Genomic DNA, 26,735 nt, shown 5'->3' on the forward strand with positions numbered 1-26,735 from the left:
CTTAGCTAGCTAATGCAGCTAGCTAATTTAGTCTACTCAATCACCTGGTTCAAACAGAGAGGAATACTTTTCATGTTAGCTAGTTTGCTAAGGCTATCAAACACTGAAACTCTTCCAAGTCAAGTTAAGCTTTCAGTTATATTAATTTATTGCTACTGGGGCCCGCCAGTGTAACTGCTAAACTGCTTGCTGTACACTCTACTGCGTGATTGTAGAGGGTTTACTAACGCATTAGTTTATAGTATGTATGTTGACTATGACGTTAGCTAATATAGTGACATTGACAACGATGTAGGATGTGTGTAGTGGTTAGCAGTTATGTTTGGAAGGTTTGTCTTGGAAAGGTTTTTTCGCCCGGTGCAGACAGCTGTTGTGCTGTACACTGAAGTCCACAAGCTAAGGCAAAATGGAGGAGGAGGAGAGTGATAATTGATGTCATCGTTCAAGAATGAATGCAATTAATTGATTATAGAATGTTATGAAGGACACAACTTTGTAGAACCAAAACTCTTCTCAAAAAATTCAAACTCGAGAAAAAATTGTTTTGGGGGCTGCAGTTGGCGAACTTGATTTTGCGTATCACTCTCACGGCAGTCAAGCAATGCATTCCTCCAAGTGCCGTTCACAATCTAGCCTAGCCCCGTTGCGGCCTCCACAAATAGACCCGGTCTAAACTATATTTAAAAATTATCTTATTTGTATGCCTAGCAAACAACAAATGTACATTGTTTATTAAAGCACATTTTTACAAGTCTCAGTCACAAATAAACCCCTGTAGTGAAGGACATGTGAACGCGAGGCTTGTAGAATCATTATTATTATTACTGACTCAAATGAATGAAAGGAGTCAAAACAATTCTTTATTCTCACTCTAAAAGATCAGAGTTGTTAAAAAGAGACAAACGTCCCATCACTATATCACATACGTTCATGTACGTTTTTCTAATAATATCAACTCAGAAAAAAAGATACATCCCTTTTTCAGGACCCTGTCGTTGAAAGATCATTTGTAAAAAAAATCCAAATAACTTCACGGATCTTCATTGTAAAGGGTTTAAACACTGTTTTCCATGCCATAAACAATTAATGAACATGCACCAGTGATTAAGACACTAAAGTTTACAGACGGTAGGCAATTAAGGTCACAAAACTGGGACACTAAAGAGCCCTTTCTACTGACTCTGAAAAACACCAAAATGAAGATGCCCAGGGTCCATGGTCATCTGCATGAATGTGCCTTAGGCATGCTGCAAGGAAGCATGAGGACTGCAGATGAGGCCAGGGTAATAATTTGCAATGTCCGTACTGTGAGACGCCTAAGACAGAGCTACAGGGAGACAGGGAGGACGGATGATTGTCCTCGCAGTGGCAAACCACGTGTAACAACACCTGCACAGGATCGGTACAACCGAACATCAGGTAAAGGATGGCAACAACAACTGCCCGAGTTACACCAGGAATGCACAATCCCTCCATCAGTGTTCAGACTGTCTGCAATAGGCTGAGAGAGGCTGGACTGAGGGCTTGTAGGCCTGTTGTAAGGCAGGTCCTCACCAGACATCACCGGCAACAACGTCAACTATGGGCAGAAACCCACCGTCGCTGGACCAAACAAGACTGGCAGAAAGTGCTCTTCACTGGTCGGATTTGCGTTTATCATCGAAGGAATGAGCATTACACCGAGGCCTGTACTCCAGAGCGGTATCGATTTGGAGGAGAAGGGTCCGTCATGGTCTGGGACGGTGTGTCACAGCATCGTCGGACTGAGCTTGTTGTCATTGCAGGCAATCTCAATGCTGTGCATCCTCCTCTCTCATGCGGTACCCTTCCTGCAGGCTCATCCTGACATGACCCTCCAGCATTGACAATGCCACCGGTCATACTGCTCTTTCTGTGCGTGATTTCCTACAAGACAGGAATGTCAGTGTTCTGATCTCAATTCCATTGAGCACGTCTTGAACCTGCTGGATTGGAGGGTGAGGGCTAGGGCCATTTCCCCCAGAAATGTCTGGGAACTTGCAGGTGCCTTGGTGGAAGAGTGGGGTAACATCTCACAGCAGGAACTGGCAAATCTGGTGCAGTCCATGAGTAGGAGATGCACTGCAGTACTTAATGCAGCTGGTGGCCACACCAGATACTGACTGTTACTTTTGATTTTGACCCCCCCTTTGTTCAGGTACACATTATTCCAATTCTGTTAGTCACATGTCTGTGGAACTTCTTCAGTTTATGTCTCAGTTTTTGAATCTTGTTATGTTTATACAAATATTTACACATGTTAAGTTTGCTGAAAATAAACGCAGTTAACAGTGAGAGGACGTTTATTTAAAAAGTATATTTTTTGGACTTTGTTTAATTTATTTTGGGCTTTTTTCTACCTTAAAAAAAAAACTTTCTCCAGCAGCAATGATCTTGAAATCTATCCAACATCATAAATCAACCAATAGAACACTTCAGTTACAATAACATTCTGAGTAACGGTTACAGATTTTTTTTGTAGTTGCTATGACTGTGATATGTTGTTGTTTATCTACCTTAGTTAAATGCACTGACCTAAATGTAAACACTTGCAAAGCATGCTGGGTATTTATGAATAAACTCCGCCCCCAAACAAGTACACATTTGTTCGGTGCGGACCAGATCCAAATCTGAACGAAGCAAAGACGTCTGGGCTGTTTCACAAGTGTGAACCTCAAAGTACAGTACAAACACAGTAGACCACAGAAGAGCACAGTACAGTAGAGTTTAATTCATTAGAGTAGAGTACAGTAGAGTAGAGTAGATAAAAGTACAGTACAATATAGTTTAATTCAGTAGAGTACAGTACAGTATAGTTGAATTCAAATCAAATGTATTTATAAAGCCCTTTTAACATCAGCAGATGTCACAAAGTGCTTAAACAGAAACCCAGCCTAAAACCCCAAACAGCAAGCAATGCAGATGTAGAAGCACAGTGGCTAGGAAAAAACTCCTTAGAAAAGAGGATCCTAGGAATCAACCTAGTGAGGAACCAGGCTCTGAGGGGTGGCCTCTTCTGGCTGTGCCAGGTGAAGATTATAAGACTACATGGACATTAAGGCCAGATTGTTCTTCAAGATGTTCAAATGTCCATAGGTGACCAACAGGGTCAAATAATAATCACAGCAGTTTTAGACTAGCGGGTGTAACAGGTCAGTACCTCAGGAGTAAATGTCAGGTGGCTTTTCATAGCTGAGTATTCAGAGGTTGAGACAGCAGGTGCGGGAATGATCGAGAGAGAGAGAAAGTGAGAGGTAGAGTTGAAAACAAGCAGGTCCAGGACAAGGTAACACGTCCGGTGAACATGGCAGGGTTCCATAGCCGCAGGCAGAACAGTTGAAATTGGAGCAGCAGCACTACTAGGTGGACTGGGGACAGCCAGGAGTCTTCAGGGAAGGTAGTCCTGAGGCATGGTCCTAGGGTTCAGGTCCTCCGGGAGGGGAGGAAGAGAGAATTAGTTGGAGCATACTTAAATTCACACAGGACACCAGATAAGACAGGAGAATTACACCTGATAAAACAGACTGACCCTAGAGCCCCCCGGTACCTAGATACTAGAGGCTGAAACTCGGGGGGTGGAGGACACTGTGGCCACGTCCGACAAATTACTGCCTCCTAATAATCTGCTGCTCTAATTCAGTAGAGTACAATACAATACGGCATAGTTTAATTCAGTAGAGTTTAGTAGGGTACTGTACTCAACTACACATTTTGTTTACTGTACTGTGTACTGTAATTTACTGTACTCTGCTGTACTGTACTGTGCTGTGCAAACTTGTTGAACAAATATGTCTATGATTGGTCTGGACCCGACCAAATCTGAACCAATTATGGACGTCTATGCTTGGGCTAAATCAAGGATGTCTATCATTGGTTCAGATTTGGTCTGAACCAAAAATCAAGGTCTCTTGACGTTGAAATCAATGCTTGTCCGGGCCACCCCAAATCTGAATCAGGGGAGAGGATGCGTGTGTGTGTGTCACAGGAGGTTAGTGGCACCTTAGTTGGGGAGGACAGGCTCATGGTAATGACTAGAACGGAATAGGTGGAATGGTATCAAACACACCGAACACATGGTTTCCTTGTGCTTGATGCCATTCCACTTGCTCCGTTCCAGACATTATTATGAGCCGTCCTCCTCTCAGCAACCTACACTGGTCCGTCTGTGTGTGTGTGTGTGTGTGTGTGTGTGTGTGTGTGTGTGTGTGTGTGTGTGTGTGTGTGTGTGTGTGTGTGTGTGTGTGTGTGTGTGTGTGTGTGTGTGTGTGTGTGTGTGTGTGTGTGTGTGTGTGTGTGTGTGTGTGTGTGTGTGAAGGTCAGGCATGTCCCTGTGGATCTCCAGAGCAGCAGATTATTAGGAGGCAGTAATTCTCCCATTCAGTAGAGGAGAATAGAGTGGCTTGACAGAATAAGTGTGTGTATGGGCTCTGGCAAGCCCATACACACACTCACAAACTATTGAGCCCGGAGCACTGGGAATCCCACACTCAGGGTGGCATAGCATTGAAATGTTGTAGCTCCTCAAGAACCCCATTGGAGAGCAGAGGGAGGGCTACAGAGAGGACAGAAGAGAGCAAGCGAGAGAGCACAGCAAACAGGGTAAGAGGCTGGAGAATCCCTAGAAGGACCAAAACTGTTTATCTGAAGAGATGATTGCTATTAGCAGGCCCAGAGACAAGGGACTCCCATGAAGAGTGGATCAGAGGAGGAGAGGAGTAGAGGAGGAGGTGAACGTGTGACCTTGCCAACGGTAGAACCCTGGAGTCAAACACACAGGCATTAGTATGCAGAGGAAACAACACGGAGAGAAGAGACACAAACCTCCTAGGGAGGAGAGGGAGACGCATGACTCTAATCATTACACCAGCATTGACAGGAGGGGAATGCGGCCGGTTGATGTTGTTTTCAATATACTTGAAAGCGAGATGTACACTGAGTATACAAAACACTTAGGACACCTGTGCACCGGCTTGTGTCAAGAACTGCAACGCTGCTGATTTCACGCACAACAGTTTACTGTGTGTATCAAGAATGGTCCACCACCCAAAGGGCATCCAGCCAACTTGACACAACTGTGGGAAGAATTGGAGTCAACATGGGCCAAGCAACCCTGTGGAACGCTTTAGACACCTTTTAGAGTCCACGCCCCGACAAATTGAGGCGTGCAACTTCATATTAGGTTCCTAATGTTTGGTATAATCAGTGTATTGAGAGATTTTAATAGAATAAGTACAAATCAGATTTACATACGTATAAAGGGTTACCAAAAATAGATTTAAACACTTGATTCTAACAAGTGCAGCTACAAGAGCTGTTGGATAAGGCCGATTTAAATAACAGATGAAACCCATGCGGCTGTGTCGCAGCTACACAACTCTGTGTGACTGAATACAGTCACTGCATGAGTCAGAACAATACATCAGAACCAGCAGTCTTCAACAGTAGTCCTAGGTGATGAATGTGTGATAATGAGAAGTGTGTGTGTGTGTGTGTGTGTGTGTGTGTGTGTGTGTGTGTGTGTGTGTGTGTGTGTGTGTGTGTGTGTGTGTGTGTGTGTGTGTGTGTGTGTGTGTGTGTGTGTGTGTGTGTGTGTGTGTGTGTGTGTGTGTGTGTGTGTGTGTGTGTGTGTGTGTGTGTGTGTGTGTGTGTGTGTGTGTCTGTGTGTGTGTGTGTGTGTGTGTGTGTGTGTGTGTGTGTGTGTGTGTGTGTGTGTGTGTGTGTGTGTGTGTGTGTGTGTGTGTGTGTGTGTGTGTGTGTGTGTGTGTGTGTGTGTGTGTGTGTGTGTGTGGGTGTGTGTGTGAGTGATTTGGTGTGTCTTACATTTTTTGGTTCAAAATGTATCAGACATCACTTCCTATGACTGAAAACACATCAGAACGGAGATCACTAACCTCGATTTGTATAAAGATTTCTACTTCAGTGAGTTAGTGGCACAAGACATCCTGCTCACCCCGGACCAGAACCTATCCTCGACACTCAGAAACGAAAGAGACAGCTATAAAGAGGCTGACGTGCGGGCACCCTGATGAAACTGCGCTTATGAGTAAATAATCCATCTCTGCCTTCTGTTCTTTGGCAAATGTACAATCACTGGAGAACAAATTGGACGGGCTCCGGTCGACACTATCCAATCACCTGGACCTGAAGAGCTGTAATATCCTATGTTTCTCAGAAACTTGGCTGAACAAGTACATGGGCGCATTCTTTTCATATTAAAGAAGTCTCGAGATTCTGCTCGCCTGAGTTAGAATACCTCATGATAAGTTGTAGAACATAATATATTCCAAGAGAGTTTGTATCTGTATTTTTGTAGCTGTCTATTTAACACCACAAACAGATACGGGCACTAAGTCCGCACACAGCAAACTGTATAGGGCCATAAGCAAACAAGAAAATGCTCATCCAAAGGTGGCGTTCTTAATGGCCAGTGATTTTAATGCAAGAAAACTGAAATCCATCTTACATCATTTCTACCAGCATGTCAGCTGTGTAACTAGAGGCGAAAAAAAATCTAGATCACCTTTACTCCACTACACACACAGAGACACATCCACAGCGCTCTCTCTCTCTCAATTTGGCAAATATGACCATAACATATCTTCCTGATTCCTGCTTACAAGCAAAAATTCACACAGAAAGTCAGATGAAGCTGATGCTAAGCTAAAGGACTGTTTCGCTAGCACAGGCTGGAATATGTTCCGGGACTCAGTGGCATTGAGGAGTTTACCACATCAGTCACCAGCTTCATTCATAAGTGCATTGACGACATCATCCTCACAGTGACCGTACGTACATTTCCCAACCAGAAGCCATTGATTACAGGCAACATCCACACTGAGCTAAAGGTTTGAGCTGCCGCTTTCAAGGAGCAGGACACTAACCCAAGTGTCTTCACTGACATTTCCAACATCTCCCTGATCCAGTCTGTAATACCTACATGTTTCAAGCAGACCACCATAGTCCCTGTGTCCAGGAATGCCAAGGTAACCTGTCTGAATGATTATTGACTGTAGCACTCACATCTGTAGCCATGAAAATCTTTTAAATGCTGGCCGTGGGTAACATCAACGCCATAATCCCGAAAACACTGGGCCCACTCCAATTTGCATACCACCCCAATAGATCCACAGATGATGCAATCTCTATTGCACTCCACACTGCCCTTTCCCACTTGGATAAAAGGAACACCTACATGAGAATGCTGTTCATTGACAACAGCCCAGCATTCAAGACCAATGCCCTCCAAGTTTATCACTAAGCTAAGGAACCTGGGATGAAGGCCACTCTCTGCAACTAGATCTGTGACAGGACGCCTCCAGGTGGTAAGGATAGGCAGCAACACATCCGCTACGCTGACCCTCAACACTGAGGCTCCTCAGGGGTGCATGTTTAGTCCCCTTCTGCAATCCCTGTTCATCCACGACTCCAAGAACAACGAAAATTTAATTTGGTTGAAATTAAAACGATCTTAATGTGGGACACCCACTCTGAAACATGAGTCAGTGTCCCAGAATAGAGGGTGTGATGGACCATACGACAGGGGTGGCTAATCTGCTACACTCTGTGTCGACACACACACACAATCCCTCGTCTCCCTCTCCATCTGTGAGTCCTTGTGTGGCGTCAGAGCACAGTGTCCTCGGACAACATCAGAGGGAAGAGACACAGGGACAAGGACATCCCCTGTGTATATGTGCATATTTGCTTGCTTTGCTTGCTGTGTGTGTGTGTGTGTGTGTGTGTGTGTGTGTGTGTGTGTGTGTGTGTGTGTGTGTGTGTGTGTGTGTGTGTGTGTGTGCATGTGTGTGTATGTGTAATCTCTACACACAATCCAGATCCACTGCCTCTGCCAAACACATCCTCTCTCATTTAGTTTCTTCCTCACTGCGCGACGTTACATTCGTCACACGCACGCACGCACGCACGCACGCACGCACGCACGCACGCACACACACACACACACACACACACACACACACACACACACACACACACACACACACACACACACACACACACACACACACACACACACACACACACACACTATGCTCGTCGTCACGGTAGTCGCCACAATGACACCTAGGAATGCAAGTGGTGGAAATGAGAATGCATCATTTCTCCTCTACACCTTTCACGTGTGATGTACGTGTCACACCTCTGCTGCCAGAGAGCAGTGGGGAGGGAAGGATGGATGGAGGACAAGGTTGTGCAGTGAGACTTTTAGAGCTTGTTGGGGCTTGTTGGGGAAGGAGGTGAGGATAGAGGGATTAAGGGAGGGCACGGTGTACAGATCTTAGCTCTCAACAGATTCTCAGGCGACTGTGAGGTGTCAAATTGTCCTGGTAATTGCAGTTCTTGTGACTCACTTCGGGTTTATGCCCACACGCATGCAGACACGCACACACATACCCACACACATGCTCCAGGCACGCATACACACACACACACACACACACACACACACACACACACACACACACACACACACACACACACACACACACACACACACACACACACACACACACACACACACACACACACACACACACACACACACACACACACACACACACACACACACACACACACACACACACACACACACACACACACACACACACGCACCTACCTATTAGGTCTACCAGCAACAAGATCTCACGGTTTGACATGGTTTGACTTCAGCTTTCAATGTCAATTCTGAATGTTTTTGGGAAAGGGTTAACCTCCACAGGATCGGTGGTGAGCTAACATAGGCTAATGTGATTAGCATGAATTTCCCAGGATATATATATATATGATATTTACAGAAAGCTTAAATTGTTGTTACTCTAACTGCACTGTCCAATTTACAGTCGCTATTACAGTGAAATAATACCATGCTATTGTTTGAGGAGAGTGCACAGTTATGAACTTAAAAATGTATTAATAAACCAATTAGGCACATTTGGGCAGTCTTGATACAACATTTTGAACAGAAATACAATGGTTCATTGGATCAGTCTAAAACGTTGCATATACACTGCTGCCATCTATTGACCCGAAATCTAAATTGTGCATGGGTTGGCATAATACATTATGATCTTTTCTCTTGCATTTCAAAGATAATGGATGGTACAAAAAAATACCCCCAAAAATCATGTTTTTATCTTTGTATTATCTTTTACCAGATCGAATGTGTTATATTCTCCGACACTAATTTAACATTTCCACAAACTACGAAGTGTTTCCTTTCAAATGGTATCAAGAATATACATATCCTTGCTTCAGGTCCTGAGCTACAGGCAGTTAGATTTAGGTATGTCATTTTAGAAAAAAAGGGGTGGATCCTTTAAAAAAAAAATCTAACAAGAGCACTTGGATTGAATAAGCCACCCTCTCAGATGGAGCTTGCGGCTTACTGCCATCCACCAACCTCTAATATCTGTGACTTCATTACCCAGTGAAATATTCAGAGTCAGTTGCAGGTCCATGAGTAATTCAGTTTAATCTAATGGGCAGAGTTTCCTCCACTTAGTATATTAGGAAAGAGTGACAGAGCCAGGCTCCTAGTGATACAGCCAGGCTGGCAGTGACAGTACTGGGCCCAGGGGAACAGCAGGGATGAGGATATGAAATACACTCAAGGGGTTTGGACATTTACTCTGCAAGTTACAGGGACGTCGACAGGGAAATCCATAGTGAGGCTTAGGCTAATTCACCAGGATGCGCAAATGGTAGTGATTTTGTTTTGTTCTATATTTGTGTAAATGATTTGTCCAGGCACCACATTTTACTGCTCTTTCTTTGGCTGAGATGCTCCAATATGCAAAGACAATCCCCCAGAGTGTGACAGAGAGGAGAGGTTGGAGGAGGAAGGTAAGTTAGATGGGCTCAGATGAGGCTGTATTGGTGTGAGTACAGGTCAGCATTATACTTTAGGAGCCCTGTACACAATTCCCCCTCCTGGATGTTACAGACAGGAAGTTATTATTATTATTATCATTATTATTCTGGTTCTACCTCACAAGCCCCATACAGTTGTAACTGAGTATAATCACCTGACAACCTTTATAACAGAAAAGAACCTCAGCTCCAGCAGCTTTGATCCTACTTGGCCTCTTCATCTCTAATTCACCACTCTCTTTAGTGCTTCCTCCAAACAACTCAACACAGCTCTGCTTCCTCTGAATCTTTCACAGGGATGAATAACATTGATGAGAAGTGTACACACACACACAGGGCCAGAGAGAGAGAGAGACAGGCACACACACACACTTTCTCGCACGCACGTTCTCCTCTAGTCCTGTGGGCACAGCAAAATGGAGAGCTCAAATAAAACAACTCGCAGTAAGCATGGAAAACACACACAACCGTAGATGTATGCCCATGTCCACACCCAGGCTACTCTATACCTAGACGGTGATCACGATCACCTCTGCCACTCTCTCAGTCCAGACCTCCGGTGCTCCACACACTATTGCTCGAGTCCTAAAGAAACACCAAGTTACAATGAAACAGTTATACACTGTACCGTTCGAGAGAAACAGTGAACGGGTAAAAGAGCAAAGATACCAATATGTCCAGGTAAGACGTCTGAGGTTACGTACACAGCTATACAAAATATTTACAGTAAAAAAAACACTAGAATTTCTACTTTCTACAGTAAAACTGTGCACTTACTGTTTTACAGAGAGTAATGGAGGTGGAAGCACTGGAAAGACCACACTCATTTGTATTTATCGATGAAGCTGGATTTAACCTTGCCAAAACACGGCGCAGAGGAAGGAATGTTATAGGTCAAAGGGCCACTGTGGAGGTTCCAGGCCAAAGGGGGGGAAATATCACCATGTGTGCTGCAATGGCCAATGATGGTGTGCTTCTCAACACACCACTCATTGGCCCATACAACACAGAAAGGCTTATAGCTTTCCTAGAACAGCTCTATGCTCAGCTAGTGCCAGCAGATCAGGGGGAGCCAGTAAGAAACCCCCAAGTTTTTGTCATAGTTTGCGATAACGTTGCTTTTCACGACTCTGCAGCTGTCACAGATTGGTTTGCAGCACATCACAGATTTATGGTTTTGTACCTGCCTGCATATTCACCCTTCCTCAACCCAATAGAGGAGTTTTTCTCTGCCTGGCAGTGGAAAGTGTTTGGTCACCACCCACATGACCAAATGTCTCTTTTGGAAGCCAATGCGTGCCGGATGTGAGGACACGAGTCCAGAGGACTGCCAGGGATGGATAAGGCACTCCAGAAGGTTCTTCCCCAGGTGCATGGCAAGAGAAAACATTAGATGTGATGTTGAAGAAAACCTGTGGCCTGATGCTAGCGAGAGGCAGGATTAGCCCCTAAATTATTTGTTTGAATTACAGTATGTACTTTTAGTTTCTACCTTTTTTTTTCTCATTACTGTAATTCCGTAAATTACTACAGACTATTGAAGCAAACTGCTAATTTTCATTTACCTTAAAGAATTGTTATGTTCTAAAAAAATATATAAATCATGTGAAAGAATGTCACTCTTTTCTTTGAAGAAAATATTACTTTGTATGAAATCACTGAAATTGTTCAAACTGTAAAGATGAAAAGTTTGTATTTTCTGTATTGGTGTTTGATGCTAGTGTTTTTACTCTCAGTGTGTTCTGAGTGACAGTGTGTGTTATCTCAGTGAGGGTTGTGCATAGTGTTTGGCTGCACTGAGCGTGTTTTGAGCCATGTGTTAAGAGTTGTGTTGCTAGGAATGAGTTTTGCAGGTGATGTGAACTGTTTTGCACAGGTGACTGTTGGTAGTGCAGGCTGTAGTTAGAGTTTTGCACATGTGACTCCAGTTGTGCCCACTGTCGTTTAGCAATCGAAAAAAACTGTAACGGAATCAAGCAATTATTAACTCATTAACCTGGGGCACCATGGGAAAACTCGTTTTTATTGAGTTTCTATTTCCCAAATTAACTCAAAGAATATCAGAATGTCGATTTTACAACAGCCGCTAATTAACCAGTTGCCTCTAACAATCTCGTTCTGAACGTCGTATAGCCCGTGAATCTGCACGGACCCGGGTCTCGCTAATGAGTTCGTACCACACCAATCTTGGTTGAATATTTATTTACTAAAAAGCTAAAATGATTGATAAAAGATACACATTGACAAAACAGGCTATTGATTAGAACTTAGTATAACGGGCCAACACACTATGGCGTGTGTTACCCACAATGGGAATTTCAAAAGAGAGAGAAAAAAATAAGTACACAAGAGAAATATACATTTGGGTGAATTTGTCAGCTATGCTATTCTAACCCTAGCCTTGCCCAAACTGCCGCTCTTATGGGTCAGAATATAATGATGTAATTACGTGGGGATGATCTCCAGGGATTCTCTGCATGGACCGTTCCACAGTTCGATGACGCACTTCTCCTGCGCACCTCCCTGCTCGTTCTCCCGGTGTCCGTGTCCTTTTTGGCTTAGGCGTCTGTTCCCTCACCCCTTTCTCTGGAAGGGGTCTTCTGAGAACAGACAGCTCTGTAGCTCAGAGCTCACAGCATAGGAATGAAACCCTTCAGATACCACGATTCTATGGGAGATGGAGGCAAGTTGGTTGGACTTGAATTCATCCGCTTAGACACAGCTACTCATCCATAGCTTGGGTAGAAGAGGATTTCTTTGTCCTCAAACTTGCGTTGCGTTCTGGGTTCGTTGACTTTTTAGACCTCGCTGCAGCTGGGGTCACGTAGTCCTCTTGTAAATTCTATACTCACAGGTTTTATAACCTTGGGTCAGAAGTGGGCGTAGCCGCCTTTAGGGCAATTCTCTGGGCCTACCAAGTTAATGAGGCAAGGGCTAGGTTTTTCTCAAATCCCATTTTAGACAACTAACTTAACATTTCATCTTCCCCAAAACATTCACTTTGATTTGGATATTTTCCACACAACGTACAATGTATAAACATCAAGCATATACTAGGAAAACCCTTCACATTACAATGTTTTCGTAATAACGTCATCTATTAACCTTTAATAACAGAACAAAAATTACATACATTTTCATATTCCATCTATCGTCATGACCACCATTGTGGCTGACGAAAACCATTGTTCCAAATTCCCTTTAGTTCATGTTTAATGTTCTGAGGTTGTTTCTCCATAGTGACAGGAAAAAGGAATTTGTCTGTGGCCTGAGATTTACCAGGGGCGTGAGCGGCTATAAAACCCCCACGTCTTCTGACCCCTAGATCTCTCCTCCTCTGTTGGGGTTGAGAGATAATCTGTAGTGTTGTGGTCTCCTGTAACCTGACCTAATCAAGACAGTCATGACACTGCTGTCTCTCTCTCTCTCTCCTCTTTGCGCCACACACCGCACTGCGCCTACTGCTAACTCTTTCGTTCCGCTCTCCCGCAGTGCATGCATTCAGTTAACAGCTTTAGCTAATAATGTAGCAGAAAATATAGAGTTTCTGCTGCTTCCCCCCCCCCCCATCCCTCTGTCTGTAGGCCTTGGAGGGAGAAAGAGCAGGTTATGAGAAAACCACTAAGGAAAAACCACTTATCTCTCAGGGACGGAAGATAAGCCTGAAGAGAGTGAATAATTAATAATACAGACAGACAAAGGAAGAACAAATAAACAGACTGAGGGTTCGAAGTGTTTTCTGGCTTTGTTCATCTGTGATAACCAGTCTAAATAAACCAGTCTAAAAGAAAGGGGATGGGAAGTGAGAAAGAGTTGAAGAGGTGAACATGCTAGAGCGAAAGTGAGAGAGACAGAAAAGAGTAAAGTAGGGAAGTCTAGAGGAATGGGGGGTGGGGGGGATAGAGGCTGTCCACCCATCTGTCTGTCTAACCTCAGACGCCTCTACAGCTGACTCTCTCTGTGCTATGTTCATCATTTACGCAGCGAGATGAAATTTCAAGAGAAAGAAGTCACCATCTAAAATCAAAATATTAAACCGCCAACAATTATTATCCAAACTCTACACTCATATCTTCCAAACACTGCATGAGGTAAAAATGCAACCAGAGGTGACTTGTGGGAAACATCTTTTCTGATTAGTTTGTAAACAAGCTCCTGTACAGAAACACAGATATCAGCCGTGGCTAAAACCCAATTTTCATGGCACACAGTCACTCCAACCTGTCCTTGAAATGAGCTCAATACTGCTCCTCACAAAAACAACGTACCCCATTACCCAGCCCAGCTAAATGGGTACCGACAGATAGACAGTCACCCAAATCAGTTATTTACATCCAGAAACACGAGCTGAGGGGAGCAAATCGCCAGTCATTTGAAATCCAATATCACCAATTAATACAGTGGATATTGCCTGATTGAAACTGACATTGGAATGGGTATTATTTTAAAGCGGAGTTCTGAAGAATGTCCTCTTAACTAGTCCATGGTTAGAATGTTTATGACTACAAAGCATTTAGACTAGGGCCTGCGTACTACTGGTGAAATGGCAGGTATAAGAATACAGTGGATTACGAGGTCAGAACAGTTCAGCCTCGAGTCTAATGCTGTTCTATCAGAAGGTGAGTCACCGCATCTGAGGACTGCAGGTGTGTTTTATACTATTTTGCACATAATGCCGGTGGTCTTGTAAGGTGATTGACTCCATTACAGAACAGACAAAGTTTACCAGCTCAGTGTTGTGGTATTATACGAGTGAAGACATGTCCTGTCAAGACTCGGACGACGACAACAACACTAATATACTACCACCACCAGTAGCATAATCAATAATCTATGACTCAATTTACTGTATTTATATTCATCTAGCCTAAGCCTGCTACCTATTCGAAACGGGGGCATAAAAGTGACATAGGGGTGTTTGAGTTTTAGGATAACTGCTGGTGTGGGACTTGAAGCGACAAGTACAGGGTGAAAGAGCAAGTACATGACTTGATGTGGCAAATGTCTCAGGGTGTGTCTCTCAAATGGCACCCTATTCCGTGAACTACTTTTGATCAGGGCCCTCTATGGGTAAAAAGTACTACAAGTAGTGCACTATATAGGGAATAGGGTGTCATTACGAATGCAGAGAGTATGCTTGCTTATGCTTACTGTATGGTATGGTTGAGGCTGAAGTACAGTTGCTTCTCTCATGTGGTCTCTTCAACGCAATGTCAGATGCTCCTCAGGTCTCCCTTCATATATACTAGGAAAAGGGATTCCGGGAACCTTCGATGTTTCTTTGAATCAAAGAAATTCATGAAGTTTACTTTGTTCAAAACATTTCTTCTTGGTCGTTTTTTTTTTGCCTGGCTGTGAGCTCAGATGAGGTGGAAATAAATGCACCGACAATCAAAATGGTACAGTTAACAATGGCCTGATTCACAGAAAATAACCCCCAATCAGTGTTTATTATGCCCAGGACAAGTCTCCACGGATGTCACAAATGGCACCTTATTCCCTATACAGTGCACTAATTTTGTCCATGGCCCATAGGGCTCTGGTCAAAACAAGTACACTATATAGGGAATAGAGTGCCATTTGGGAGACAATTCATGACTCACTCAGGGTGTTAGACTTCCCACAGGTCCCACCATGAACAGGAAACAAGCTGATAAAGGGTGGAAGGTAGCCTTTCGGTTAGAGCATTGGGCCAGTAACCAAAGGTTTGCTAACTCAAAACCCTGTGCCAACAAGGTTAAAATTCTGTCAATGTGCCTTTGAGCAAGGCACTTCACCCCAGGGAAATGCAAAAAAAAAAATGATTTCCAATTAATAATATAAGTACTCACCAAATGATTATTAAAGGCTGCTGTGACCAAAATGTAATTATATTTTGATGTATATTAAATCAAATCATGCACACACACACACACACACGCACACGCACACGCACATGCACACACACACACACACACACACACACACACACACACACACACACACACACACACACACACACACACACACACACACACACACACACACACACACACACACACACACACACACACACACACACACACGCAGGAAACAAAAAGCGCTAAGTACGTGGTACAGTAGGTACTGGAAATCCTCCGCCGAGAACGAGGCCAAGAAGTAGAGCCTGTATCTCCAAATGAACGCCATAGCAACCAGAGAACACCAAGGCCAGGTGGAATGAAGGAAACAATGTGAAGGGTAAAAGTATCAGGCCAAAACGTCCTTGTCACATGCGAACAGCTGTGTAAGTGGCTTTGCCTGCGCTGTGTAGGGGTTTTAGAATGTGCTACATGACGGAACAGGAAGCGTTATCTACTCTACAGTAATCTCCCCTGTATGCCTACGAGCTAAGAGTGTGTGTGTGTGTGGGAGGGAAGAAAGGCTAAGAGCAAATAAACATGTTGGCGGGGGAACAAGGGATGCATTGAGGTGTTGTCAACCTCCCTCGTCATCAACCCCCTCAGGTGGTCGTGACGGAGGGCGCCATTCTGTAACACAGACACACACACAAAAGGCATCTATGTACCCGTGCACACACATATTCGCAAACACACACACAAGCGTACACACAAATGCATGCAGACACGGAAGCACGCAACTACACACCCGCACGCACGCACACATGCGCACACACACGCGCACACACACCTCGTGTTCCAGGATGTGCGCTTGCTATTCATTTTCACAATCTGTAACAGGGCTGACAAAAGGCCCTTAAATAGTTCCTGAAACACCCGCTCCTCTGCAGCCCTACGGAACATTAGCAGAATGTTAGAACCATTGTGTTTCATGGTGCCAGGAAGAATGGAAATAAAATGGCTGCTGGTTGATCCTTCCTACTGCTGCAGGGGTGGTTATGTAACAGAATTGTGATGCTAGTACTTAGCAATACTGTAATAGTACCTACTAATGTAACCCCCATCTACCTAATCACCAATAACTTCAATTGTCACCAAACTCCCGATTGGTGTTCCCATCCCATCCACCACCCATCCATACTATCATAATCCGGCTCTTGTAGTATCAAGCTCATGTTGTTCATGCTAAAGGAAACATAATAACTCACCAATGACAGCTGTCACAGCTTAGTTTACATGGCCTGTAGTTGGACAGCTCAGATACCTGCGGTTTGTCCAGTACTGAATCCAAAAGAATAGACTACACCACCAACAGCACTACCATTGTGGAGATTGACAGGGAATTGCATGGGGTTGATCTACAAGAGCAGCTCTCCATTTAACATACTTTTAAAGGGAGAGCGATAAAACACAAAGTAGGAGGTAGGAAGAGATGAATCCTTCCGCCAGACTTTTCCAGCCTCTCTATCTCCAAATGACCGCATCTGGACCCGAGCGGAAGAGAGAAATCGAAGTGAATTAATTGCCTTATGATGCAGGAAGGAGAGAGGGGGAGAGGGGGAGGGAGGACGAGAGAGCGAGAGAAAGAGAGAGAGGAAGCGGGAGGAAAGAAAACAGATAAGTTAAAAAAGAAAGCAGCCACATTCATTTCTAAAAGGCCTCTTCGCCAGGTGAAAATTCACTCAAATTCACCAAAAAATTCTAAAACATTTAACCATCATTTATACAGCACTGTCGGGATTCCACCTCTTCTTGAAATAACTTAATAATTCGGATTGAATACTTGCCTAAACAGGTACTTCACAATAATAACGACACCACACAGAACACGCTCAAACCCCTATCATAGTCATGCTATGAGTTGTTTACCTAATTATCTTTCACATGGCTAACAAACAAAAGAGGAGAATATCTCTCTTATGATGATGGAGGGTTTGAATACGGTCCCCAGCTGCATCTCCTAGGCCTACAGTGGCCCTAACCTTTCAGTGCTTTCGGGGCACAGTAGGATGCCCTGTTCCCTCCCTCTCAATACCCAGTACCAGGGTCACGCTGAGGCCTGAGCTATAGAGGCCCTCAGAGGGGGTGAGGGGGTTATGGGACGGAGAAAGGTGGCCCCACACAGGGCCGAAACACACACAAGGCCCACACAGGGCCTCCCTCACACTGAGACAGTGTTGGAGGTACACAGGGGGGTAAACAATGCAGCGCTGGCAGCATTGCTATGAAAACCAGGCCTCGTCACTAACAAAGGTCTCCCACTGTGCTGGCAAAGAGACGGGCCTATGCACACTCACAGACGCACAGATGCTCGCACGCACGCACATAAAAAAATGACAGCATTATCCTGCAGAGTAGATGTGAGAGGGGCTTTAACAACATAACCTACTGCCAATATGGCAAAGCTGCAGCTGCATTGTCAACATTGTCAACTCAGAGTCAGCACAACCAGTATCCACACTCAAATATTTTTTAAACATTGCAAGGCACATAGGCTTAGACATTACTAGACCTGACAAAAGCACACATCATAACCTATACACTGCACATTGGTATATGGTAATGCACCCGCTGCAAGTTATACGTCAAATCACACAAATAAAGTACATTAAAAGGAAATAACATAGGTCATATATATATATATAATTAGAAACTGGGGGGTTCAAGCCCTGAATGCTGATTGGCTGACAGCCATGGTATATCAGACCGTATTCCTCAGGTATGACAAAACATTTACTTTAATTGCTCTAATTACATTCATAACCGGTTAATAATAGCAATAAGGATACTCGGGGGTTTATGATATATGGCCAATATACCATGGCAAAGGGCTGTGTCCAGGTACTCCACGATGCGAGGTGCATAAGAATAGCCATTAGCCGTGGTATATTGGCCATATATCACACCCCCTCGGGCCTTATTGCTTAAATATTTGATATGTATGATATGTTATGTCCTACACAACTGAGCAGGAGGACAATTATATTAAAGTGTCTAATTTGAGAAACAGATGCCTCACAAGTCCTCCACTCGCAGCTTCATTAAATATTGCCCGCAAATCACGTTTCAATGTCAACAGTGAAGAGGCGACTCCGGGATGCTGGCCTAGAAAGAGTTCCCCTGTCCAGTGACTGTGTTCTTTTCCCCATCTTAATCTTTGATTTTTATTGGCCAGTCTGAGATATGTATTTTTCTTTGCAACTCTGCCTAGAAGGCCAGCATCCCGGAATCTCCTCTTCACTGTTGATGTTGAGACTGGTGTTCTGCGGGTACTATTTAATGAAGCTGCCAGTTGAGGACTTGTGAGGCGTCTGTTTCTCAAACTAGACACTCTAATGTACTTGTCCTCTTGCTCAGTTGTGCACCGGGGCCTCCCACTCCTGTTTTTATTCTGGTTAGAGACAGTTAGCGTTGATCTGTGAAAGGAGTAGTACACAGCGTACGAGATCTTCAGTTTCTTGGCAATTTCTCGCATGGAATAGCCTTCATTTCTCAGAACAAGAATCGACTGACGAGTTTCAGAAGAAAGTCCTTGGTTTCTGGCAATTTTAAGCCTATAATCGAACCCACAAATGCTGATGCTCCAGATACTCAACTAGTGTAAAGAAGGACAGTTGTATTGCTTCTTTAAATTCGGACAACCGTTTTCAGCTGTGCTAACATTATTGTAAAAGGGTTTTCTAATCATCAATTAGCCTTTTAAAATGATAAACTTAGATTAGCTAACACACTGTGCCATTGGAACACAGGAGTGTTGGTTGTTGATAATAGGCCTCTGTATGCCTATGTAGATATTCCATTAAAGAATCTGCTGATTCCAGCTACAATAGTCATTTACAACATTAACAATGTCCGCACTGTATTTCTGATCAATTTTATGTTATTTTTAATGGACAATTTTTTACAACTTTTCTTTCAAAAACAAGGACATTTCTAAGTGACCCCAAAGTTTTGAACGGTAGTATATATATATATATATATATATATATATATATATATATATATATATATATATATATATATATATATATATATATATATACAGGATATAACATATCATACAAAATGGATGACTTGGTATAATATTGGATGACGTAGAACACAAAAAAACGGGGATCAGTTGTCGCTCGTGACCACCATTTTCAAAACTACTGGCTGAAATTATACAAAAGTTCTGGAGCATCACATGACTTCACTCATGCAAAATACCAGCTGTCATGGCTGTGAAGCTCTGTTTCACAAGCACACCTCCAAGGCCCTATGCAGCAAGAGAGAAAGGATCTCTGGCAACAAGAGAGTCTGATTGAGAATGACCCTCCTGTGTGTGCTTACACAATGGGCCTGATGACGATTCTGACATACAGGATAATTAGCCTGCAGGCAGGGTGTCGTCTCCCTATCCATACCTCCTCATTACTGGAGATTTATCCATACTGCAGGATGGAGCTGGAGATGACCTCCATTGTGCCATGTCATCACGACAAGAACAGAGGGATCAGGTATTCACAGGTATCATGGGGAACGCATCTCTTCACAACATCCCTCCATTTTGATATGAGAGGATGGATCAAGGGATAGCAGCATATACTGTAAAGGAGTGTTATTACACAACATATGTCCTGGACAGATGGTTGCGGTGAATTATATATACATTTTAGACTGCTTCTCTCTCCACTCCTAGCTGAAATAGAAATGAGCTGAAAACAAAGTTAAATGGCTAGTTTTGCCTGGGTTTGCACAGTGTAGCTAGAATAACTCAGCAAACTGTTTTAGAGGGAAAATAAACATATGTCCAAAGATGATTTAGTAACACCACACAATGTGGATGGAGGAAGGAGTTGATCATAACATTTGCACAAACTCCCAGTGCACAACACATAGCCCTGTCCCCTGTGTTGCTGGAGTTGGACTGTTCCAACCTCTCTCCTGCCAATCATACTTGGTGGAGCTGGCACACGGACCAGTGGGAGGCCATGCCAAGGCCCATAACGGCTCACTGTGCCTCGGGCCAAGGGGACACATGCTAGTGAGGGAATTTGGAAGGGAGGAAGAGTGAAAAGAGAGGAGAGTGCAGTGCACTGTGGGTAATTTCTGCTGAGTGGAGATGGTCAGTGCTATCCGGGATCCTTGGGACATCCCTACCTGAAAGTCTAACCCTACCCGTACCCTAATCTTAACCATAACCTGAACCCTTACCTTAAAAAGACTGGCTGCCAACGAAAGGAAACCAATTCCACGTGGAAAACTATTCATGAACAACTACAACCCTAAAAAAAATCTAACTTTGTGCAAATTAACGGTAACATAACATCCGTCACGGTATAAAGTGACTTACCTTCTCCAACTTCTCTCTGAGGTCATATTCCGCAATTTCTTTCAGTTCTGGCACAGGAGATTGTAGGCCACACACTTGCCTGTACAACCTCTCTGGAAAAAAATGTGTCTCTACACCCCCATGTACCAGACAGACAGCAATCATGCAGCCCATCAGCTTGTATAAGACATCATAGAGTGCTGTCACACAGAAGACAAACAGTAAATAAAGGACAAATTACATAACATACAAAAATCAAAAGTCATACTCAATTCATACTTATTGTCATAAACAAACGTGTCTTTGTTGGTGTAAAAGTGTAACTCACCTTGAGAGGCATTTTTGCCAATCAGGTCCCTCAAATATTGCAGAGGAATGGATCGCACTCATTAGGAGCCGGAGAAATTCCCTTGAGGGACCACCCTCATCAGCTGCCTATTTTTTCCGCCAGCATCCCTAAAAACAATGTCTATTTTTGCCTCCGGATGAAAGCGGGCTCTCTTAAAGCCTCTCATTGCACAATCATAAACGTTGTCCCTCGTCAAGTTATCTTGATTGGCATCAGGGGCAAAAGCAGAGTCAACCTTGCTGCTCATTAACTTCAGCTGTGTTTGGAGGTCAACACCAAAAAAGAGACATTCCGAATAACAAAGCTCAGATACCTCCCACAATTCATCTGTAATAACAAGACATTGAGTAAGTCATCCCTGTAAATAATTCATTGTCATGATTACCAACATCAACAGACGAGAGTGGACTCCATGGAGCCGAGGCCACATATTGTGGTGAAGGTGGACGATAAGCCTCAGGGAATGGTGGAGGGGAGGCCACAGGAAGTGGTACAGATGGAGGGGGGCACAAGAAGTGTTGCAGAAGATGGGAGGTTACAGGAATAGGTGCTGCCACAGGTGTAGCCTCGTTTGTAAAAGTAGTCAGTAAAATATAATTTAAAAGCTTATACATTTCAAAAACGGAGAACGCAAAAAAGCTGTCAAACATGAGGTGATTGTGTTCTGATAATGATTTACAGAATATATTGTTTTTTAGCTGCGTGCATTACTCACTACAGAATGTAATCGATGTGTAAGTCAAAAAGACATTTTAAGGATGCATATGTAATTACATTTTTTAAATAATATTTTCAATATGTATTACATTCAACAAGCAGACAGGGTTGTTTTCTTCTCCGCGGTCCGTCCTAACTCTGGAGGGAACGCCATTTCCGGAGACAGCATTCATGAAGCAATCCATTACAATACTGCTGCGATTGTTCCTGGAAACACAGAGAAACACAATGAGGAGGCTGTACGCATCAATACCACCACGTATGACTGTCCTCCACCTAAATCAGAAAACACAGCACTGGCTGATGCAAAAGCTGAAGACACATTAAATATACAAAATCACCATCCTCCTTTACCACTTAGCTGCTACATCAGGTTCCCTGCAGTATATGACAAAGCAGCAGACCAAAAATGAAATTAACATCCAAAATGTGGAACAATGTTAATGAACAATCTACCACGGATCACAACTGTAAGTACTTCCAGTAACCCTCAAGGCTACAACAAGGGTTTGTTCTAGACTGTTTCCTGCAGCGGAAGATATGTGATGACAAAATCTACTTCAATTGTTCAAACAACCATGTTTATCCTGATACTTAGGCACAAAAACTTAGCCCCAACTGTTTTTGCCTCCGTATGTCCTCAATATGAGCATGTTTGTTCATTTCATGATGCATATATTCAATCAATAACAGAAGTAGCAGTATAACAATACAATTAGTATAATCCACGAGTGACTTATGGTATCAACGGCCTTTGCTTGCTAAACTGAACTGTTAGTTATTGATGAACTAGTTGTTGATGAACAATTTGAGATGTTACAATGTACAACTGCTCACCAGTCATACAGATAATCTATCACAAAGACACATCGACCTTATCAGTTTGTGTGTCACGCCCTGACCTCAGTTATCTTTGTTTTCTTTATTATTTGGTTGGGTCAGGGTGTAACAAGGGTGGTGTCTATATGTGTATGGTTGCCTAGATTGGTTCTTAATAAGAGGCAACTGTTTATCGTTGTGTCTGATTGGGGACCATATTTAGGTTGCCATATTCCTTGGATAGTTGTTATATTCTATGTTTACTTGCCAGTTCAACACTAGCCATATTGCCATATTGCCAATCTAGCCATATTTCACAGTTCGTTTTGTTGTTTTGTTTAGTTCTGTTCAGTGTTCTCTCTTTAATTAAAGAGTTATATTCGCTTACCACGCTGCACCTTGGTCTCCTCCTTATGACGGCCATGACAGAACAACCCACCAAAAAAGGACCAAGCAGAATGCTAAAAAGGAGTTGGCATCTTTAACCTGCAAGAAAGAAGAGTGGGGGACATCCTGGACCTGGGAGGTGCTAATGGCAGGGGACAAGACCCTGCCATGGCAGCAGGTGGAGATAGCACAGGAGGAACGGCGTCGATATGAAGGTACACGGCTGGCATGGAAGCCCGAAAGGCAGCCCCAAGATTATTGTTTTTTGGGGGGGGGACGAGGAGATTGCATGAGTCAGGTCGGAGACCTGAGCCAACTCCTCATGCTTACTGTGGGGAGCGTGTTACTGGTCAGGCACCGTGTTATGCAGTGGAGCGCACGGTGTCTCCAGTGCGCTATTCTAGCCCAGTGTGCTCTAATCCAGCTCCTCGCATTGGTCGGGCTAGAATGGGCATCCAGCCAAGAAGCAGGGTGCCGGCTCAGTGCTCCTGGTCTCCGGTGTACCTCCTTGGACCAGGATATCCTGTGCCAGCTTTGCGTTCTGTGTCTCCGGTGAGTGTACACAGCCCAGTACGTCCTGTGCCAGTCAAACGACTGGCCACAGTCCGAAACCTCAAACGACGGGCCACAGTCCGGAACCTCCAACGACGGGTCACAGTCCGGAACCTCCAACGACGGGCCACAGTCCGGAACCTCCAATGACGGGCCACAGTCCGGAACCTCCAGCGACGTTCCCCGGTTTGGGGTCTTCAGCGACAGTCCCCAGTCCAGAACATCCGGCGATGATCCACGCAGCAAGGGTCCCAAGCCCAGGGCCTACGGCGAGGATCCACAGTCCAGAGCCTCCGACAGTGATCCACGGGTCAGTGATACAAAAGCGGCCTCAGAGTAAAGAATGGGGGCGGCGTCCAGAACCAAAGCTGCCACCAAGGTTAGATGCCCACCCAGACCCTCCCATATTGGATTAGGTTTGCGGCTGGGTGTTCGCACCTTTTGGGGGGGGGGGGTACTGTCACGCCCTGACCTTAGTTATCTTTGTTTTCTTTACTATTTGGTTAGGTCAGGGTATGACAAGGGTGGTTTGTGTAGTTTTTGTATTGTCTAGGGTTTTTTGTATGTTTATGGGCCTTTTCTAGTCTAGGTGTTTATATGTCTATGGTTGCCTAGATTGGTTCTCAATCAGAGGCAGCTGTTTATCGTTGTCTCTGATTGGGGACCATATTTAGGTAGCCATATTCCTTGGATAGTTTCTGGGTTGTTATATTCTATGTTTAGTAGCCTGTTCTGCACTAGCCATATTGCTTCACGGTTCATTTTGTTTAGTTCTGTTCAGTGTTCTCTCTTTAATTAAAGAGTTATGTTCACTTACCACGCTGCGCTTTGGTCTCCTCCTTATGACGACCGTGACATTGTGGTTTCCATCAAGGTGCCATAACGATTTTGGTCCAGCAACACGGTATGACTTTCTCTGCAGCCTCTGCGACATGGCTCTCGGGTTACCACAAGCATGCTGTCCTCACTCTGCGTCTCTGCACCAGGATTCCCAATGCCCTTAATTGTGCTTGAACAGCCTCGGGTTCAAGTCTGTCATTCCCAGCCACCAAGTCCTTAGTCTTTTCATCAAGAGCCAAGTCTGACATATCAGAATATAATGGTGCATGTGAAAGATTGAAGTGTCTGGGAAAAAAAGGAGAAAAAGACTAACAATGGCCAGGGATGAGGAAATGTACATTGGCATTTGTTGCCTTACAACCTATGATTAAAATAGATTTTGTTGTATCATTTGATTTACACAACATGCCTACCACTTTGCAATGCTAAATATTTTTGGTGAAACAAACAAGAAATAAGACAGAACTTGAGTGTGCATATCTAACTATTCACCCCCCAAAGTCAATACTTTGTAGAGACACGTTTTTCAGCAATTACAGCTGCAGTCTCTTGGGGTATGTCTCAATAAGCTTGGCACATCCAGCCACTGGGATTCTTGCCCATTCTTCAAAGCAAAACTGCTCCAGCTCCTTCAAGTTGGATGGGTTCCGCTGGTGTACAACAATATTTACTAAGTCGTACGACAGATTCTCAATTGGATTGAGGTCTGGGCTTTGACTAGGCCATTCCAAGAAATTTAAATGTTTTCCCTTAAACCACTCGAGTGTTGCTTTAGCAGTATGCTTAGGGTCATTGTCCTGCTGGAAGGTGAACCTCCGTCCCAGTCTCAAATCTCTCGAAGACTGAAACAGGTTTCCCTCAAGAATTTCCCTGTATTTAGTGCCATCAATCATTCCTTTAATTCTAACCAGTTTTCCAGTCCTTGCCGATGAAAAACACCCCCACAGCATGATGCTGCAACCACCATGCTTCACTGTGTGAATGGTGTTCTCAGGGTGATGAGATGTTTGGGTTTGCGCCAGACATAGTGTTTTCCTTGATGGCCAAAAAGCTCAATATTAGTCTCATCTGACCAGAGTACCTGTGCTCTGTGGGATGTTCAACGTTTCAGAGTATTTTATAACCCAACCCTGATCTGTACTTCTCCACAACTTTGTCCCTGACCTGTTTGGAGAGCTCATTGGTCTTCATGGTGCCACTTGCTTGTTGGTGCCCCTTGCTTGGTGGTGCTGCAGACTCTGGGGCTTTTCAGAACAGATGTATATATACTGAGATCACGTGACAGATCATGTGACACTTAGATTGCACACATGTGGACTTTATTTAACTAATTATGTGACTTCTGAAGGTAATTGGTTACACCAGATCTTATTTGGGGGCTTCATAGCAAAGGGGGTAAATACACAGGCACCCAAGGCTATTTAGTTTTTTTAAATTAGAATTTTTCGAAAGTCATTTTTTTCATTCCACTTCACCAATTTGGACTATTTTGTGTATGTCCATTACATTAAATCCAAATAAAAATCTATACAAATGACAGGTTGGAATGCAACAAAATAGGACAAACGCCAAGGGGGATGAATACTTTTGTAAAGCACTGTATATAACCATAGTCATTTTAAAGTCCTGTCTTGATTGAAGTCATTCTAAATTGTTTGATTGGTAAGAAACTGTAAACCATGCATCTAAAAGTGTTTGTAGTTTTATTGCATTACTCCCAAGCACAATTGACCTTAGACAATGTTTGAGTGTTGATCGGGACACATGTAGAATATCTGCCATCTGAGACACACTTAAAGCACAGGACATCAGAAACCTCACTTGCTCTTGAGTGATGGCATAACAAGGTACACTTCTAGCTCTTCTCCAATTCCGAGGAGACCGGTAACCGGAACTGGCTGTAACAATAATACAACACTGTGTTTAGGCTACGCAATGTATTGTGACACCCCCCCCATTCCAAAAACACTTT

The sequence above is a fragment of the Oncorhynchus gorbuscha genome, linkage group LG25, assembly GCF_021184085.1.
Source record: "Oncorhynchus gorbuscha isolate QuinsamMale2020 ecotype Even-year linkage group LG25, OgorEven_v1.0, whole genome shotgun sequence".
NCBI classification, from domain to species: Eukaryota; Metazoa; Chordata; class Actinopteri; order Salmoniformes; family Salmonidae; genus Oncorhynchus; species Oncorhynchus gorbuscha.